General features: G+C 46.2%; 1 protein-coding gene across 2 annotated transcripts in view; it reads right to left on the bottom strand.

The window, feature by feature from the left end:
- TTC28 (tetratricopeptide repeat domain 28) overlaps positions 1-19,657 on the bottom strand; it is a 510,509-nt gene that overhangs the window by 270,487 nt on the left and 220,365 nt on the right. The gene's annotated exons all lie outside the window — the stretch shown is intronic.

Consider the following 19,657-nt stretch of genomic DNA (forward strand, 5'->3'; position numbering starts at 1 on the left):
CACAAAGAGTTGGTAGTTATCATCAGCCCAGTTCCTAGTAGGCAGGTGTCCACCTCACAAAGTCATCAGTACAAAAGCCACTCTCGTTGGGAGATGACAAGTAAAGAATAGCCCAGGGAAACTGAACTACCTACTGGAGCATCCAGGAGGCAGAGCTCCTTGCTCATATGCCAGGGCATCAGAAAGAAATTTCTGGGTGCCAGCGACATCAGATACTCTCTAAAATAATTTCTCCCATGGTTGCAAGCTCATAACAATAACACAGGTAGAGCAGGTAGCACAGTCTATAGTTCAGGTTGTCTGACACGTCTCATTATAAGAGGCTGATATTTGGTGCTTATAACTCTGCCAAACTTTAACCATTTGGGCTGAAATATTCTATGCAGGGTGTTGGCCTCAGGTTGGCAATTTTTAGAAAGTTTTAGCTAAAATGATTTAGCTGTTTCTCAAAACAAGGCTAGGGAACACGTTTTGCCCATTGATTGGGACTGGTGCCGCGATGTTTTTGGAGCAGCAGCTTCAAATTTTTTTAGGAGTTCAGCCCCATGTCAGGAATATACCTCCTGCCATCCATGTGAAAATCTGTCCACATTTGGCCAACCTATGAAACCTCTGAAAATCTTATTTCTCACATACTGATTAGAGACTTGTTAGAGTTTGGCCAGTAAATTCTCCAAAGATTTTATTTGTACTGAGCAGGTTTCATTCCAGGGATGCAGCCAGTAAGCAGAATTTTCCCTTGCAAATGCTCCTCCTAGCCACCTGACAACACTGTGGTGCCAGGCTCAGGAACTGAAAGCAAGGAAACTGTCTCAATATTCCTTTGCTGTCAGCAAATAGCCATGAAATCCATAGAGGTCTGAGAATCCATGACTTTACTGGACCTCAGTGACTTCTTCAGCTTCAGCTGTCAGCACCTGCAGCTGGAGCTGTGTCCCTTGCCCTCAGTGGCTGCAGCCAGAGCCTGGCTGTGCTCCTCCCGCCTCTCCCCAGCAGCAGCTAGAGCTGGGACTATGAATCATAGAATCATAGAATCATAGAATATCAGGGTTGGAAGGGACCCCAGAAGGTCATCTAGTCCAACCCCCTGCTCAAAGCAGGACCAATTCCCAGTTAAATCATCCCAGCCAGGGCTTTGTCAAGCCTGACCTTAAAAACCTCTAAGGAAGGAGATTCTACCACCTCCCTAGGTAACGCATTCCAGTGTTTCACCACCCTCTTAGTGAAAAAGTTTTTCCTAATATCCAATCTAAACCTCCCCCACTGCAACTTGAGACCATTACTCCTCGTTCTGTCATCTGCTACCATTGAGAACAGTCTAGAGCCATCCTCTTTGGAACCCCCTTTCAGGTAGTTGAAAGCAGCTATCAAATCCCCCCTCATTCTTCTCTTCTGCAGGCTAAACAATCCCAGCTCCCTCAGCCTCTCCTCATAACTCATGTGTTCCAGTCCCCTAATCATTTTTGTTGCCCTTCGCTGGACTCTCTCCAATTTATCTATGGACTTCCTCAGAGCCAGTGCTGTGAGCCCCTGCCCCACAACTTCAGCTGGGACTGTGCATCACCACTCTCTCCCTCCCCCCATCACTGTAACCAGGGCTGGAGCCAGGACTGTGCGCCCCCGCCCCACAGCTTTGGCTGTGCCCCCTTCCTCATGGGGCTCCAGTTGTAATTCCTCCCCACCATGTGACTCCAGCTGTCAATCCCCACCGCCCCAGTTATTTTTAGTAAAGTCACAGACTGGTCACAGCTCCTGTGAATTTTTGTTTATTGCCTGTGACCTGTCCCTGCCTTTTACTAAAAATAACCGTGCCATATTTATAAATTGAGTCATTGCCTACTCTGGAACCCCAGTGCATGTCCTGCACTCTCAGAATCGCTACTACATTAAGCTTTCAGAGGCAGACACTGTTTTACCTTTGCATCTTCTTTAGCATAATAATACTAGTCAGAGCTGAACAAATAAATAAAATAACCATTGCTCACTTAATGCAGTAAATGCAGAATCCCACCTGTCCTCTCTGTATTTTGGAAACATTACATCTATCACTTGGGCCTACCAAATTCACAGCCCATTTTGGTCAATTTCACAGTCATAAATTTAATTTTAAATTTAAATATTTAAATCTGAAATTTCATGGTGTTGTAATTGTAGGGGCCCTGACGCAAAAAGGAGTTGGGGGAGGAGGGGGGAAAGGTTATCGCAGGGGGGTTGCGGTACCGCTACTCTTACTTCTGTGCTGCTACTGATGGTGGCGCTGCCTTCAGAGCTGGGCAGCTGGAGAGCAGTGGCTGCTGCCCGGGAGCCCAGCTCTGAAGGCAGGACTGAAGCCAGCAGCAGCGCAGAAGGGAGGATGGCATGGTATGGTATTGCCCACCCTTATTTCTGCGCTGCTGTCTGCAGAGCTGGGCCCTTAGTCAGCAGCCGCCACTCTCCAACCACCCCGTTCTGAGGACGGGAGCACAGAAATAAGGGTGGCACGGTGGGGCATTGCCACCCTTACTTCTGCGCTGCTGTTGGTGGGGCGCCACCTACAGACCTGGGTGCCCGGCCAACAGCCCCCGCTCTCCGGCCACTGCTATTCTGAAGGCAGTGCAGACGTAAGGGTGGCAATACCGTGGCCCCCCCCAAAATAACCGTGTAACACTACCTCCCCCCCCCAACTACCTTTTGAGTCAGAACCTCCAATTTGAGAAATGCTGGTCTCCCCCATGAAATCTGTATAGTATAGAGTAAAAGCACTCAAAAGACCAGATTTCACAGGTCCGTGACACGTTTTTCATGGCCATGAATTTGGTAGGGACCTAAATAAGGAAAGGCTTATTGTGTGTGTCGTGAAAGCAAAAGAATCTGAAATGATAGGCAAATGGTGGCCATTTCCCACTCTCAGTAACAAGTCAGGCCTCCAGCTTTGTGTCCTCATCTACCAAACTCCCATGCACTCAGATATTAATAGCAATATCAGCAAGGAAAGAATTTTCTGTAGTATCTGGTTGGTGAATCTTGCCCATATGCTCAGGGTTTAGCTGATCGCCATATTTGGGGTCGGGAAGGAATTTTCCTCCAGGGCACATTGGAAGAGGCCCTGGAGGTTTTTTGACTTCCTTTGTAGCATGGGGCACAGGTCACTTGCTGGAGGATTCTCTGCTCCTTGAAGTCTTTAAACCACGATTTGAGGACTTCAATAGCTCAGACATAGGTGAGGTTTTTTGCAGGAATGGGTGGGTGAGATTCTGTGGCTTGCATTGTGCAGGAGGTCAGACTAGATGATCATAATGGTCCCTTGGACCTTAGTATCTATGAATCTATGTCAGTGCCATGAAAAGAGAAAAGGAGGACTTTCTTTTTCTTTTTGCGGATACAGACTAACACGGTTGCTACTATGAAAAGTGCCATGAAAGAGACAGCACTCCAAGAGGTGAACTGCCGCACCCCCTGAATCCTTTTACTGCACATCAAGCTCCCGGATGAAGTGTGAATTCCTGGTTCTCCAGCATTTGATACTATTTTCCCTATTCCTCCATTTCTTCTCTCTCCCAATGAGGCAGTTACATGTGCTCGAGCTGCAATACTTGCTTTTGCTCATGTGGGAGAAACAGCTTAAACATTCTTCTTCCCATCAATAAGATGAAAAGCCCATGTGCTGGTGGAAGTGACATCTGCCATACGCTCATCGTTAATTTGAATCCCCAGCTGGGGATTTCAATTAAAGGATTCAGATAGCAAAAGCCCATTGTACTAAACTCCCATGCACTCAGATATTAGTGCCACTATCAGCATTCCGGTGCCATGAAAGAGACAGCACTCTGAGGGATAAAGGCCCCTTTCCTGCACCCTGAACCCTTTCACCTCGCAGCAGACATCAAATTTAATAGATTATAAGCCAGTTGCAAATATCATAAGAACATAAGAATGGCCCTACTGGGTCAGACCAAAGATCCATCTAGCCCAGTATCCTGTCTTCTGACAGCTGGCCAGTGCCAAGTTACTTGTAAAGTAACAAAGAATCACCAGGTATTTTAAAAATCTTGGCTTGGTTTTAAAGTAGGTATTTAACATGTTGTGCAAGGCAATCACTTGGGCCACAATTGAGTGAGTGGGCAAGAATTTGCTTGCATGACACATATTTGCACCAATACATTTGGGTATGTATAACTGTACTTGCCCTTCAAATGTCAGTCTTCTGGGGTTCGGGTTTGTGGGGAGTGAATGCAGACACACACAGATTAAAAAGAATCACTAACTTTTAAATCTTCAAACTAGTTTTATCTGTTGGACTCCAAAAAAGGATTTGATTTTTTATTTGATATAAGGTGCATGCAAAAGACATTCCTCTATAATACTGATGCCAAAAATAAGCATTCAGATTCTATGAGTCAATTATGCCACTGCAAGCAGACATGAACACACACAGCTTATCTACAAAATGTGGCCTATGACAACATGCAGTTCTTCACACACACACACAAAAAGCAGCACACAGGAAGGTCAAAAATACATAGAGAGGTCAAGGAATACCCAGGGAAACCTTTATTGTCCAACCAGTTCTGAAACAGGGGCCCTCTGAAGCCTGACTCCAGTCTAGAAGAACAAGATGATTTTAGGCTAAAGGCTCCTACTTGATCCTTAGTGCTTGGGTTTTGCCGCTTGCATCTAAAACTTTCCTTTGCACAACCAAACTTCCTAAAGGAAACATTGAAAAACCCACTACCTCAGCAGAGCTGTTAACTGTAAGAATACTGCCTGCTTAGTTACTCAACATTTAATCCTCTTCTACATTAACATCACAAGATAAAAATTCAGTCACCAGGCAGAATCTATCTAGAAAAATCCTTGCTTTGGGGAGATGGCGAAGTGATGCATCAAGCAATTATGCTTGTGTTTAATTTTGTGTTGCCATAAACAAGCTGGAGACTTTTCACTCATGCAGCAGAAACACAGCCAATGGCCATACAGTCCCTGAGAAGAACAAGGATTATCTGCTTTATGATGGGCATAGTGCAAGACTCCTCTAGCAGCAGACTTTCACTGATTACAGACACACATTAACCTAGCAGCTAACAATGTAACCTCTCTCTTTGTAACTCCCCAGCTAAGGAGGTGATGAAACCTACAGAACCTCAGAATATTTCTTCCTTTGTAACTAGCTCCCCTTTAAAAAACCCAGTTCAGTAAGGTTTGGAGGGAAGCTGAAATTCTAATCCCCTCTCTTTTGCCCTTTTACACTAGCATTCCTGGAGGACTCCCTGAGTCAAAGCACCACAATTCCAGTGAGGCCAGGCCTACACTCAAAAGTTAAATTGATCTAGCTACATTGCTCAGTGGCATGGAAATCCCAACTGCTAAGGGCTTGGCTACACTTGCGAGTTAGAGCACATTAAAGGAGCCCCGAGTGCACTAGCTCACTACCTGTCCACACTGGCAAGGCACGTAGAGCGCTCTGACTCTGCGGCTACAGCACTGCTGGTACTCCACCTCAGAGATGGAATAACGTTAGCTACGCCCCCGCTGGAGCACCATGGCGCCAGTATGGACGCCCTGGTTTTATAGTGCACTCTGATTGGCCTCCAGAAGTGTCCCACAATGCCTGTTCTAGCCACTCTGGTCTTCACTTTGAACTCTACTGCCTGGCCCTCAGGTGACCAACCACCAGACCTGCCCTTTAAATTCTCTGGGAATTTTGAAAATCCCCTTCCTGTTTGCTCAGCCAGGCGTGCAGTGCTCTCAGCGAATCTTTCCATGTGACCATGCCACCACACGCCAGGCGATCCCCAGTATGGAGCAATGGCAACATGCTGGACCTTATCAGTGTTTGCAGGGAGGAAGCTGTCCAGTCCCAGCTGCGCTCCAGCCATAGGAATTATGATACCTTCAGGCAGATATCAAGGGACATGATGGAAAGGGGCCATGACCGGGACACACTGCAGTGCAGGATTAAAGTGAAGGAGCTGTGGAATGCCTACCGCAAAGCCTGCGAGGCAAACAGCCGCTCTGGTGCTGCCCCCACGACCTGCTGTTTCTACAAAGAGCTGGACTCAATACTTGGGGCTGACCCCACCTCCACTCCAAGTACCACCATGGCCACTTCAGAGCCCAGTTCAACAAGGCGGGAGGAGGAGGAGGAGGAGCAGCAGCAAAGCAGGAGAGAGGGTGCTGAGGTGGAGGAAGACACCCCGGAATCCCTAGATGCATGCAGCCAGGAGCTGTTCTCAAGCCAGGAGGAAGGTAGCCAGCCACGGCGGCCGGTGCTTGGGGAAGGACAAACACTAGAAGACGTTCCCAGTAAGCAGCTTTTATTTTGGGAAGAATGTTATTCGGTGTGGGCTCTTGCGGTGAGGAGGGTTAGGGCTGCATGCATGCCTAGATGCGGAATAGGGTGTTGATGTGCTCTCTCACATCGTGGTAATCAGCCTTAGTGATCTCCTCAAAGGTCTCATCCAGAACTTGGGCAAGGTGCTTGCGCAGGTTTCTCGGGAGAGCCACTGTGTTCCTTGTCCCAGTAAGGCTAACTTGTCCATGCCACTGTGCCGTGAGGGGCGGGGGGACCATTGCTGTACACAGGTAAGCTGCATATAGGCCAGGGCGGAATCCGCACTGCAGTAGAAGACCCTCCCTTGCTTCCCAGGTCACCCTCAGAATGAGATATCTTCCAGGATGAATTCCTGTGGAAATGTGGGGACAGTGTTCAGTATAGGGACCCCCTGCCACTGTTGGATCTCCCCAAGGCACAGAAACCCAGAGGACAGTACAGCCGTGAAACAATCAGTCATGCTTGACCCTGTGCTTACTCACCATTTTGGGGCTCCTGTGGATTATGTGCGCTTGCTTTGGGACAGGCAAACTATGCTATTGTGTAGACTGTGCTTGCCCTTAACTACGGGGGAATCATTGCTCTGTCTGGTGTAAATAATGCTGTCTCTGTTAAGTGTTGCATTTTGCCTTTACAGATGCAACCTTGAGAACTCAGCCGTCCGTGTTATCACGGGCCGAAAGACTCCAAAGAATCAGAAAGAGGCCATGTAGAAGCAAGGAAGACATGTTGCATGAAGCAATGCAGCATTTAAGTAATGAAAATCGAAATGTGCAGGAGTGGAGGGACAGCGAAAGGAGGATCCGCCAGCAGAATGAGGCGCACCAGCAAAAAAGCGCGGTGCTCCGGCAGCAAAGCACTGATCGTCTGGTAAGCATAATGGAGAGCCAAGCAGACTCGATCCAGGCGCTCATAGCCATGCAGGCGAAACACTTCAGTGCCGACTCCACCTGCAGCCCTTGTTCCAAAGCACTTTCCCATGTGCCCCCATGTCACCTCCAACCCACTTTCCCCAACTTCCGGGTTCTTATCGCCACCAGCTGCCTCCAACACCTGTAGCTTCACCACCCAGCCCTGAAAACTACAACCCTTACCCTCTGCACTCAACCCCCATCACCATGCAGTATAGCCATCCTGAAGTGCAGCATTCATTGCACAACACTCCAGACAGAAAGGCTGAGTATGATAACAGGATATACGCAAATCTGTGATTGTACCATTCCCCCTTGCCCCTTTGCCCTTTCTGTTTCCCAAGCAGTTGTGTTTCTTTTCAATAAATGAATTTTCTTTTCAATAAATGGATTTTTTGGCTTTGAAAACATGCTTTATTATTGCATAAAATAAAAGATACCTTAACCCAAGAAAGAAAAAGGCACTGCAAGTCAGCATAGCAAACACAGATTCCTACTAACATTGGAACCACTGCACTTCACTCCCGTGCAGGGCCTCAAATTGCTCCCTCAAGGCATCTTAATCCTTGCAGCCCCGCACTGGGCCCCTCTAATAGTCCTGCTCTCTGGCTATTCAAATTCAGCCTCCAGGTGTTGAACCTCCAAGTTCTATGCTTGAGTGAATCGTTCACCCTTCCCTTCACAAATATTATGGAGGGTACAACAGCACGCGGATATAACTACGGGGATGCTGTCATTGGCCAGGTTCAGCTTCACATACAGAGAGCGCCAGCGGCCCTTTAAATGGCCAAAAGCACACTCCACAGTCATTCTGCACCGGCTCAGCCTGTTGTTGAACCACTCCTTGCTGCTGTCAAGACTCCCTGTGTAGGGTTTCATGAGCCACGGCATTAAAGGGTAAGAGGGATCTCCAAGGATCACGATGGGCATTTCGACTTTCCCTATGGTGTTCTTCTGGTCTGGGAAAAAATGTCCCACCTTGCAGCTTCCTGAACAGGCCAGTGTTCCGAAAGATGCGTGTGTCACGCACCTTTCTGGGCCAGCCTGCGTTAATGTCAATGAAATGTCCATGGTGATCCACAAGTGCCTGGAGAATCATAGGGAAATACCCCTTCTGATTAATGTACTCGGAGGGTAGGTGGGCTGGTGCCACATTTGGAATATGTGTGCCATCTATTGCCCCTCTGCAGTTAGGGAAACCCATTTGTGCAAAGCCATCCATGTTACCCAGAGTCATGGTGGTTCTGAGCAGGATGCGATTAATGGCCCTGCAAACTTGCATTAACACGATTCCAGCAGTCGACTTCCCCACTCCAAACTGGTTAGCAACTGATCGGTAGCTGTCTGGAGTTGCCAGCTTCCAGACTGCAATAGCCACCCGCTTCTCCACCGTCAGGGCAGCTCTCAATCTCGTGTCCTTGTGCCGCAGGGTGGGGGCGAGCTCCTCACACAGTCCCGTGAAAGTGGCTTTTCTCATCTGAAAGTTCTGCAGCCACTGCTTGTCATCCCAGACTTGCATGACGATGTGATCCCACCTCTCAATGCTTGTTTCCCGAGCCCAAAAGTGGCGTTCCATGATGGTGAACATGTCCGTGAATGCCACAATTAAACTCGTGTCATATGCATTACTCGAGTCAATATAATCATCGGAGCCCTCACTGTCACTTTGGATCATAAGGAATAACTCGACTGTCAAACTGGCAAGACTCGTCAGCATACTCCTCAGCGGTTCGGGCTCCATTCCTGCACTTTGAAAGGGAAGACAGAGCGTGCAGTACAAAAAACTTTGAAAAATGGTGCCAAATGTGGACGGAAGCACCGGGATTGCTGGGATGCGAATCGATGCATCACGGGGCGTTAGGACAGGATCCAGAATGCCCTGCACCCTTCCCACAAGCCACAGTGCCAGAATGGGAAGATGTGCTCTGTGGGATAGCTGCCCATAATGCACCGCTCCCAATGCCACTGCAAGTGCTGCAAATGTGGCCATGCCAGTGCGCTTGTTCCTGTCGGTGTGGACAGACTGCAGCGCTTTCCCTACTGCGCTCTCCGAAGGCGAGTTTCACTCAAAGCGCTCTACAACTGCAAGTGTAGCCATGCCCTCAGCAATGTAGTTAAGCGGACGTAACGCCGGTGTAGACAGTACTAGGTCAATGCAAGAAGCACAGCTATGCCTCTGTAGAGTTTCACATGTAGACAAGCCCTAAGCCTCTGCTCTGAAATACTCCATCGGAAAGAAAAATGCCTCCCTTTTGATTAAGAGTACACAGACCCTTCCTACGATGCACACAAAGCCTCTTCTCTACACACACATGTGCCTACTCCCTAAGCCCTCCCTGCATACCATACACATGTACATACATACAGGGTAGAAGGCCAAGAGCTGGAGTGGCACAGACTCCACCTTCAGACAGGACTTTGGAGTATGGGAGTTGGTGGGTTTTGGGTTTTTTTTTTTGTTTGTTTGTTTTATTTGCCATCAGTGAAGTCCGGCCCATTTCCCATCAGAATTCCTGAGCTCCTTGGGGTTCATGCTGGACTTGTAATGCAATTTCAACGTAGATTTCTGCGTGTGAATAACTGAGTAGAAATAAGTGTAGCTGTCCGTCATCCTGCGAAAGCCGAGTAACTGGGTCAGTGCAGGTGGGGATGAAGATCTGGAAAGCTCAGGAACTGAATATGCTAGGAGAATGTGAGGGATCAGGAAATGAAGATGACCCTTACTGACTTCATTGTCAGACAATGAGGGAATAAGAGGGGAGGAAGAAAAAGGTCTGGACAAACTCATGGGAGGACTAGTGATGTAATATCAATATATACACACTCCTACTGTGCCTGAGAGTACACACCCCCAGCATCACATAAATCTTTCAACCCATAGTCAAAGGCAGACAGAGGCTGAGCTCAAAGTCAACTCTCAGAAAACCTGGCATTAGGAAAACAGTATCAGAGTAGAGTTGTTCATAATCATGTATTATAGCTCTTATTTGCTGCTGAGTCATCTGTTACCCAAGGCTAAGTGTGGGCTTCAATCACTGTGTGAGACTTGGAGATAGCTAGTAAGACTTCTACTTTGACTAATAAAGTCAAGAATCAAAGGTGGTGGTGGCGGTGTTGCCAGATTTCCACAACACTTTCTAGCAGCCAATCCATTTCTACCCTTTCACACCCGGAATACCAGAAAATTCAGGCAGAAAACGGTCTTAATTCCTGCCTCACTTGGAACTACCCTTTGGTTTGGAGGTCCCTGCAATCTCTCCCAGCAAATATACCACTTCACAGGGGAAGCTAGCAGGCTTGCTGTCTGCGCATGCAGGAGCGTTTTAGGTCTAGACATACGGCTGGATTCAGCCCAGTTCAATGTCTTCGTGTAGAGGAAAGGAAGGTACAGATTATTTCCTGGTTACACTAAATGCCTGACACAGCCATTCCGTCAGATGTGCTATGCTGGATCATATTAAAGAAGTTCTGTATTAAAATCACAAATGAGTTTGATTCCCCATAGTTTAAATTCCAGAGTATTACTAATTAAGAGGTCTCTTGTTTTTACTGTTTCTCTCCCTCTCTGTGTGAAACTTGCAAGCTGCTAATTGTGTTAGTACATCCTAAGACAGAGTCTGTTCTCAAAGCAATTCTTTGTAACTACAACTACTCACACAGAGAGAGACTCAAAGCAATACTTTGTAACAACAGAAACAGCACACAGAGACTCCCCACCCTTTTGTTTTATTTATCTCGCTTTGTTAACAATTGTGATTAAAATAGAGGATGTATGTGATGGATGCTTGGTGTGGATAATAAATGAATGATCACGGAGGTGCCAGCCTAAGAATCCAGTGTTGATCGGCTAAAGAAGACATCAAGAGGAAACAACTAGAGGGCCCCCAGAGGGCAGACGGAATCCACCCAACAGCCTCAAGGATGGAAGAACCAAAGCACAAGATAACATCTGGCAGCACGGAGCCATCAGGAATGTGCCATCTGCTGATTGATTCAGCAACAGCACGATGAAGCAATTCCCATAGACTGGCACAGGAATAAATTCCTATAAAAACGGACTCTAGAAACTGAGAACTTGGGGTCTGATTCTGCAAACCAACTTCCAGGAGTGTCAGCTGTGCATCTGACAAGGCCCTGCTCCCTCCTTGTGTCCAGGTCACCTGGCCAGTGGCTTGGCACGAGCAACTCTAAGGCTGGTAACTATTATAACAACCTTGCAGAACCGTGTGTGTGTGAATAAATATGAAATTGAATGGAATGTTATAGCTATAACTAACTGCTTACTAGGATTCTTTCTGTATTCACAGTAAATGTGGCATTTTGCCTTTTCCCCTTTAATAAGATCCTGCTGGTTTTTATTTTATTGGTCTAACAGGTAGATAATATAAAGAGATGATCTGAGGCAAGCAGGTTTACTAAGAAGGTTCTACAGCAGCAGGGTTTGGTAACTATACCCTGTTCTTTCAAATGGTGTTTTCACTAATGGCATTTGGACCAACAGGGCCTTCAGGCTATTCTTAGGTGCTGAGTACTGATACTCAGGGCAGGAAGAGCAATGGTCCCTTACCTTGCCAGTACCTCTCCAGGGTCTTCTCCCACCCTAGCTGCCCCAGTGCAGGGAACATCATGAACCAACTGCATTACGGTTGGCGGTACTCCTGGGGTACCAGCAGCTGAGTTATTAGCCTGAACTGTGGATTCTACTCCATGCAATACAGATGCTCTTTTTCCAGCACGATGTGGGAATACTGTCTCAGGAACTACGCTGAGGGTTCGCTGCCTCCCCATCCACAGACGTCACCTGTTCAAAAATGTGTCTAAGTGTCATGTAATCACGCTGTTCTTGGATGAAAGTCCCCCCTCCATGAGGACTTTGAGATCCATGGCAGGTGCCAGCCATTCATATGTCTCCCTGGCTGGTCCTGCACCCTAGGATGTCCCCACCTGCGGGGTCTTCAGAGTTCCCCAGACCTACAGGCTGGGGCCTGTCACATGGCTCAGCTGCAGCAATTGGTCAGTTCATTACGATTTCCTGAAAGGAATACCAATCTCAGCTAATTATCACAGGGTATGTTAATTCAGTAACTAGCGCTACCGTAACTGAATCAGCGTGGGTTCCCATGGTCAGTTCCAGTCATCTTCATGTCTCCACGTACACACTGCAAGCAAACTGTCCCTCTGCAGGCAGCTTGCGTCACTGTTTGGCTACACCCCAAATCTATAAATCCTCATACCCCCTTCTTTGGACCCATACCAGGACTGTCAACTTGGGGGGAGCCCTTCTACAGGCCCTCCTTTCTGCCATTCTATTCCAGGCATACTCAAAGTCCATCAGTGGGCACTTGTTCTTCATATGCCCCTGTTGTCCATGGGCTCCTTTCTGGCAGGGAGCAGGGTTGACCCCTGAGTAGGACCAGTGTCCAAGCTCAAGGGCTCCAGCCTGGCTGTCTTCATTGCTGTGCAGGTATCCAGACAATACCTCACGTGAGCTCAACCCTATGTCTTCCCAAGTGTTCCCTCTTCTGTGCGGGTGGCCCAGGTTGCTGGAGTGGGATCCGTACACACTTTCTGTAGCACCCAGGGCTCAGCGTCTGCTGACAGGCATCCCACTCCGTTGGTTGCCCTAGGTGGCGAGTGGATGGAGGTTGCACAGATCCCATCTCGAGCAATAGAAAATTCTCCGTCAGCTGCACTGCGTCCAACAACAACTCAGAGCAATGCTGGAGCACCCGCTCCTGGTGCTATGGATACAAATTGCTTAGGACCAACTCTGCAACTTGGGCTCGAAGCCACCACCAGCGATGCTCTTTTAAGGATTGCACCACTACCCAGGGCCGTGCCCCACGGGGTACGTCTCAGCTTTCAAGTGCTGCTGATGTGTCTCTACACTGATATCTAGGTAATGTAAAACAGCGGCGTTCATCCAATTATTGTTTCTAGTCTGCCCTGGATTATGGTTATGGTAGGCCAGCTGTGCCAGGCCCATCAGGTATGGTGCTAAAACCAACGTCCAATGCTCTGGAATCTATTGAGAGGCCAGCACTACCCTCTCAAACGTGGTGAGGAATGCTTCTAGATTGACCTCGGGGCCCATCTTGAATAACTCCGGCTAGGAGGCTTAGCTATTGCAGAAGGCCTCTCTGGAATTCTTGCTGCTAGGAAACAATCTCCTTCAGCAGCTGTGCTGCTTGGTCCTGCTGCTGGGTCATCTACTGCTGCAACATCTGCTGGTTGGCCTGCTTTTGTTTGCACTCCATCTACTTACACCAGTGCTCAGGGTCCCTCTTGGCTGATGCCCTCTTGAGGAACCTGTTTCGGTCTCAATGCCTTTTATTAGGTGTAGCACTTCATGCCTGCAGTCTCCATCAATTGTAGGCAGCGAATCCCCAGCTTGGGCTCAGCCAGTCTCTTTGAAGTCTCTTGCCCCAAGTCTCCTACAGGAGCCCCCACTCCTGGAAATCTTACTGTTCCCAGCACAAATCCAGGTCACCCACAGGGTCTTTTCAGCCCCAATTTACAATCCACTTTCCACCACTGGGGTGAGGGCATGTCCCATCACACTTTGCAGAACAAATTAATAGTAAAACATAAAGAGAGTCCTGCACCCTGAAATGCACCAGTACTCCTGTCACCATAGCGTTCCCAAACATCCTGGACCCAGCCCAGCGCTGCACTAATGGAAAGTAAGGCCTGTGGGCAGGTTTGAGTTGCACTGGGGAAGATTTTAAAATATTTTCTTTTTGAAGTGGGCTGTTATCTAAAGATGTCCTTCTTGCCTTCTAGTCCCAATACTGAACTGCCATCCTCCATCCCTCCTCTCCTTTAGTAACACCATGGATGGGGGGGATTTTGTATTCTATGTCAATATCTTGCTGTGTACTTTTGCACTACAAAATGTTTTCATTTCAGCTGCTATTATGACCACGCCGAGCAAATTTCCTTCTAGCACAGACTATGTCCACGATGCTACTGCCCTAGAAAGAAGATGGCAAAGGCAACAACCACATGATAGAGCAGCTCAGCTCCAGCAATAAATCTAGCTATTGGAATGCTCCATTATTGAACAGGATGCTGAAGTCAAAGTTTTGCTAACATTTGTTCGTGTCACCTCATATTTTTGCTGCGCTCTGTATCAATGCTGTCCTCCACCTCAGCTGTCTCCCAAAGGATGCCAGTTATACTTTTTTCAATCTCCCAGAGAACTGCTTTTGAAGCAGCACTGAGACCACCCACTACTCTCCTGAGATAAATAGCAATCATTTGACCTGACTCTTGCCTGCAAATTATCCCTAGCCTCACAAGGCAGCCTGTGTCTTCCGCTTCACATATTAACAACAAGGGCTTGGGCAATTCCAAAGCCTCACAGAAGCATGTTATATTAATTTAGATGGACTTCTTTGTTATGGCATTTGAAAAGCAATGAGCTGGATTATAACTCAATTTTAAGATTCTAAAGGCATTCTAATGCTTCTGGGGTAGTTAGCTGGATACCCCTTGTACCATCCTTCTAAACGTGAATGGGGCAATTGTCTGTGATGAATCACATGGTTTGTACCTCACCACAGTCACCATTTGGTGATGCTTTGATTTTCCATTTGTGGAGGAAATACCCACACCTTTGCGTGTTGTCCAAATGCGGCTGAGTGCAGTCGACTGACTGTGAGGAAGGCAGAATCTTGGGACTTCTTTCATTGAATCTTCATTTAGATGGACAATATGGGCCAAAAGTGTTAACAGAAACCACTTCCTGTCCAGCATTAACAGTGTTAAACAAGGTTCGGGGTTTGGTATGCAGGGGCCCCTGCCTGCTTAGTACCATGGCAAACACACCACTAAAAATCCTTCTAAAGTTTTTATTAAAGATACAGAAAAGGAAGAAAAACAGTTACAAGTATTTGAAATGTAAAATATTAGGTAAGGGTTTCATTTTAACAACATCCCTTGTTCCCTTTAGTTGGAGAGTTTCAGAAGGAAAAAAAACTTTGTTTCACAGTTAGCAAAATCTTGACTTCAGCACTGAGCATCGTGTTCAATAATGGAGCAGTGCAATAGCTAGATCAATGGCTGGAGCTGAGCTGCGCTATTGTCTGGTCGTTGCCTTCGCCATCTGCCTTCTAGGGATATAACATCATGGACACAGACTGTGTTAGAAAGAAATTCTACTCGGCACAGTCTTCATAGCAAACGGGAAAAGAGAAAAAGTAGTTGAGATGAGCTAAAACTGCTATTGTTGCTGAAGTCTAATCTCAATTCATCTTAGGTGGTGTTCTGGATTCAACTGGACCTGGTAGGGGTGGGGATGTCAACTGGGTTCCTCCCTCTGGCTCGATCTGGTGAGGGCATCCCTCAGGATTAGGATGAAGAAAGTTTGCAAGTCCAAGGAGATGGTAAGGGTAGCGGCCACAACAGTGAAGCTTTCTCCAGTAGCTCTTCTTCCATCTTTTCCTCACAAAGTCTCTCTCTTTTAAGGACCCACAAAGGGAATGATGGGCAGAACAGCTCATCCCCTCATGATTTTGTCCACCAATTAGGCCTAATATCTGACATGCCAATTTTGGTTCATGAATTTCCAGTTCCACATCTTGTTGTTTTTACTAAGCATGATTTCAACACAGTCCTTAACGTGTATCAGCAGGCCCTTTTTCTCTGAACTAATCCAGTTTCTCTGTCTAGTTCTAATGCACTTGTTCATAACCTTCATTATTGAACACAACTTGACCTACTTTCCATCAGCATTTGTTATTATAAGTTATTGTAATTTCTTATGAACTTTCACATACTTTTTATAACTGAGTTCACAATTAGGGTAAATTTGTCGGCCCAATTATCCCAACAGGCCATTAGGCACTCTCTAGTCCACCTGGTGCCAGGAGAGGTAAGTGGCTTCATGCAGTTTGTAGTTACCAAGGGGCTTTATTTCCTAACAAAACAATTGCTGCAATGCTTCTCAGAAAGTGTCTGAGGAGACAACCAGCTGATTGCACGGGGGGGTTGTGCAGCAGGGGTTGGTGGGAGAGCATTATCAGACAAGCTTGATTTCCATAAAAGCAAAGAACCTCTGACTCCATGGAGCTGCCTTCTCAGTGGCAGGTGTCATTTCTGCTGTCAGTGTGGCTCAGCATGCACTCCCCTCAGCCCTGAGGTTAGTATCACAGAGAAACAGGACGACATCAATCCACACTGAAATTTGCAGGCTTTATGCAGTTCTTTATGCTAAGTCGCTTCTATCGGATACTTGAGACATGGAAATAGATCAGAGATTGAGAGATCAGCTGTGAAACCAGAACAGTCTGAGAAGTGCTTCATTTGTGCCAGGGCTTGCAAAGTCTGAGTCCCGGCACCTCTACGTTTGGCAGTTCATAGCCACGGCACCTCTCGGCTTGCTGCATCAGTTATGAAAGTAAACAAATTGCTTCAGCCCCTGCACCTCTTTCATTACAAATTAAGCACAGAGTCTGAGTGGCATCCTGACCCAAACACACCCCACCACCTAACACAACCAAGCAGCCTATTTTAGGTTTTTAGTCTGCAAGTATCACTGTGGCATCTAACAGCTGATTTAAACCTACCAATAACCAAGCAGCCCTGCTGTCTTTATCAGTGAATGTAATAGCCTTACTGAAGTTAGAACTGGAAATTACCTATAGATCATCTAGCCCATCTGCTGCAGCCAGTGGAAAATGGTTTTCTAGAACATTTTTTCTTGGGCTTTAGACAGTCTGGCTTTAAAAGTCCCTCCAAAAATGGAACTTCTACCTCTTCCCTAAATTTTCCTTTCCTGGTTTCATATTTAAAATCCTTGTTATGCCCCCATGTATCACACTAATTAATTCCTCTCCTAGTTGTTTACACCCTTCATGTATTTGTAGCTTAAGCTTGCCCTACACCTCCCTAGAGTGGTCTCCTGGGGACAACATATTTATCACTTTTAAACTCTCCTCTTAACCCAATGCCTTCAAACCCAAGATCATTTTTGTTGCTCGTCTCTGAACTCCCTCCAGTTTGTTCATTTGAAATTATTTCTGCATTCATGAGATGAGCTCCTCACATAAGCCCATCTCCTCAACACTTTTGCTGTTTTAAGATCACGTTAGTAATGAGCTGCCAATAATTGCCAGCAGACAAAGCTCCTAGATCACCAACATTTAAAGAAACTCAAACAGCATCCTCAAACGTCTGAGTTTTACTGGGAATGAGCTGCTCAGAAACGTATGCAATATTCCAGCTGTGGTCATAGCAGATCCAGACAGAGTGCCACAGTGAATGGGGAGAACCAGAGTACAGCAAGCAAAGAAGCCAAGCCTCTGACTAGGTTCCCATATCAATCTTTAAAGCATTCTATTTGTAAAGTGCCAAGCATACTAATGGTGTTGTACAAACGATAACTAACAACAGAGAATTTCTTGAGAGGACAGATGATACAGGCTTTAAGGTGGAGTAGGATGGGTATGTGCTGCTGTAGCAGATATTTTTCTCACTGTATTTTGCTATTGTTGAAGTACTTTATGATTGTAAATCACTATTGTAAGGGCAATAAAGCCTTTGTTCTTTTTTGTATTTTAACTGAAATTAATAAACAAGAGAAAGATCTCCAATTTCAAAGACAAGGCCTACCCAAGACACACAATCCCTTCCGAAGCCAAATGGCAATATCCTTACCCCGGGTGAAGACACCTGGATACCTACAAAAATGGGGTTTCCTTTATTACTTCTCATGAATTTAATGATAGAGGCTGAAAATCCTCTGCTAAACCTCCTGTTCTTTAAATCCGATGTCTATAATCCCCAAACAGTGGAAAACAAATATTTATCTTATTAACAAGACTGGAATTATTTTTATTAGTTATGTCCCCATGCACCAAACTGTCCAAAGTCAGATGGGTTTGAATCAGTTGTTAATGATTAACACAGCCACCATGTCCCTGCATTTCAAGCTACATCACTGACTCAGAAAAGATATAGTGGAACTGGAGAAGATTCAGAGAAGGGCAACAAAGATAATCAAGGGTCTGGGAATAGCTTCCATATGAAGAGACTAAAAAAGATTAGGATTGTTCAGCTTAGAAAAGAGATGACTAAGGACAGATACGATAAAGGTTTATAAAATCATGAATAGTATCGAACAAGTGAATAAAGATGCGTTATTTACCTCTTCCCACAATACAAAAATGAGGGGTCAGTCAATGAAATTAACAGGTAGTAGGTTTAATACAAACAAGATGTTGTACTTTTTCACACATTGCACAATTAACCCATGGAACTCATTGCCATGGGATGTTGTGAAGGCCAAAAGTATAACTGGGTTAAAAAAAAAAAAAAAAGAACTAGATAAGTTCACTGAGGATTGGTCCAATCAGTGGCTATTAGCCAAGAGGGTCAAAGATGCAAACCACTGACTGCCAGAAGCCAGACACTGGGCTAGATGGACCATTGGTCTGACCCAGTGTGGCAGCTCTTATGCTCTTACTCAAGCAGATGTGCAGAAGCACCTGTGTATCAAACCTCACAGTGTGCAGTTTAGGGGCCAGATCCCAAGCATGGGAGGATTGTCCCCAGAAACGCACTTCATCATTTTAAAATCGATTCCTTGGATGAAAACTTGTGTGTCAGAGAACTCCAGACACGTGACCCTGGGCCCTCTGGCCCCAGCAATCTCTGACATCCATATTCCATTACTTAATGAGCTTTCTACTTCTATGCATAATTATAGCAAGAAATGTTTAAATTTATGGACTGTAAAGGGAAACTCCATTTGAGCAAATTTATGTAATTACAAAAAATTGGTTGAAAGAGCCAAGTATAATTCTGAGTTAACTCTGGTGAAATTGGTGCTCACCATCCAGCACTGGCCCCAAGGGACCGATTAGATGACCTCACAGGCCTTTTCCATCACTGATTTCTAGAATTAGGGAGAGCCACATAACTGCCTTTTTCAGTGGGTAGCAGAGTAATGGTCCAAACCTAGCCAGTAACACGTACCCCACGTTTCAGGGGCTCTGCACAATATCAAGTTCTTAGTGGCTGCTTTTTTGTTTTATAAACCACAGTGGCACCTAGGATTCTCTAAGCTGGAAAGCATGCTGCAGCTCTGACAGAAAAGGGAATGTGAGGGATGAGGGGATTGTCTGGTTTATTTTTATGAATATCATATACATCTCAGGTTTCAGAGTAGCAGCCGTGTTAGTCTGTATCCGCAAAAAGAAAAAGAGTACTTGTGGCACCTTAGAGACTAACAAATTTATTTGAGCATAAGCTTTTGTGAGCTACAGCTCACTTCATCAGATGCATGCAGTGGAAAATACAGTGGGGAGATTTTATATACACAGAGAACATGAAACAATGGATGTTACTTGATCACTCTTGTTACAGTGTGTATGGTAAGGAGAGCTATTACCAGCAGGAGAGTGCGCGAGGGGGCAGGGGGGAACCTTTTGTA

This window comes from Lepidochelys kempii, chromosome 15, assembly GCF_965140285.1.
Source record: "Lepidochelys kempii isolate rLepKem1 chromosome 15, rLepKem1.hap1, whole genome shotgun sequence".
In the NCBI taxonomy this organism is placed as follows: Eukaryota; Metazoa; Chordata; order Testudines; family Cheloniidae; genus Lepidochelys; species Lepidochelys kempii.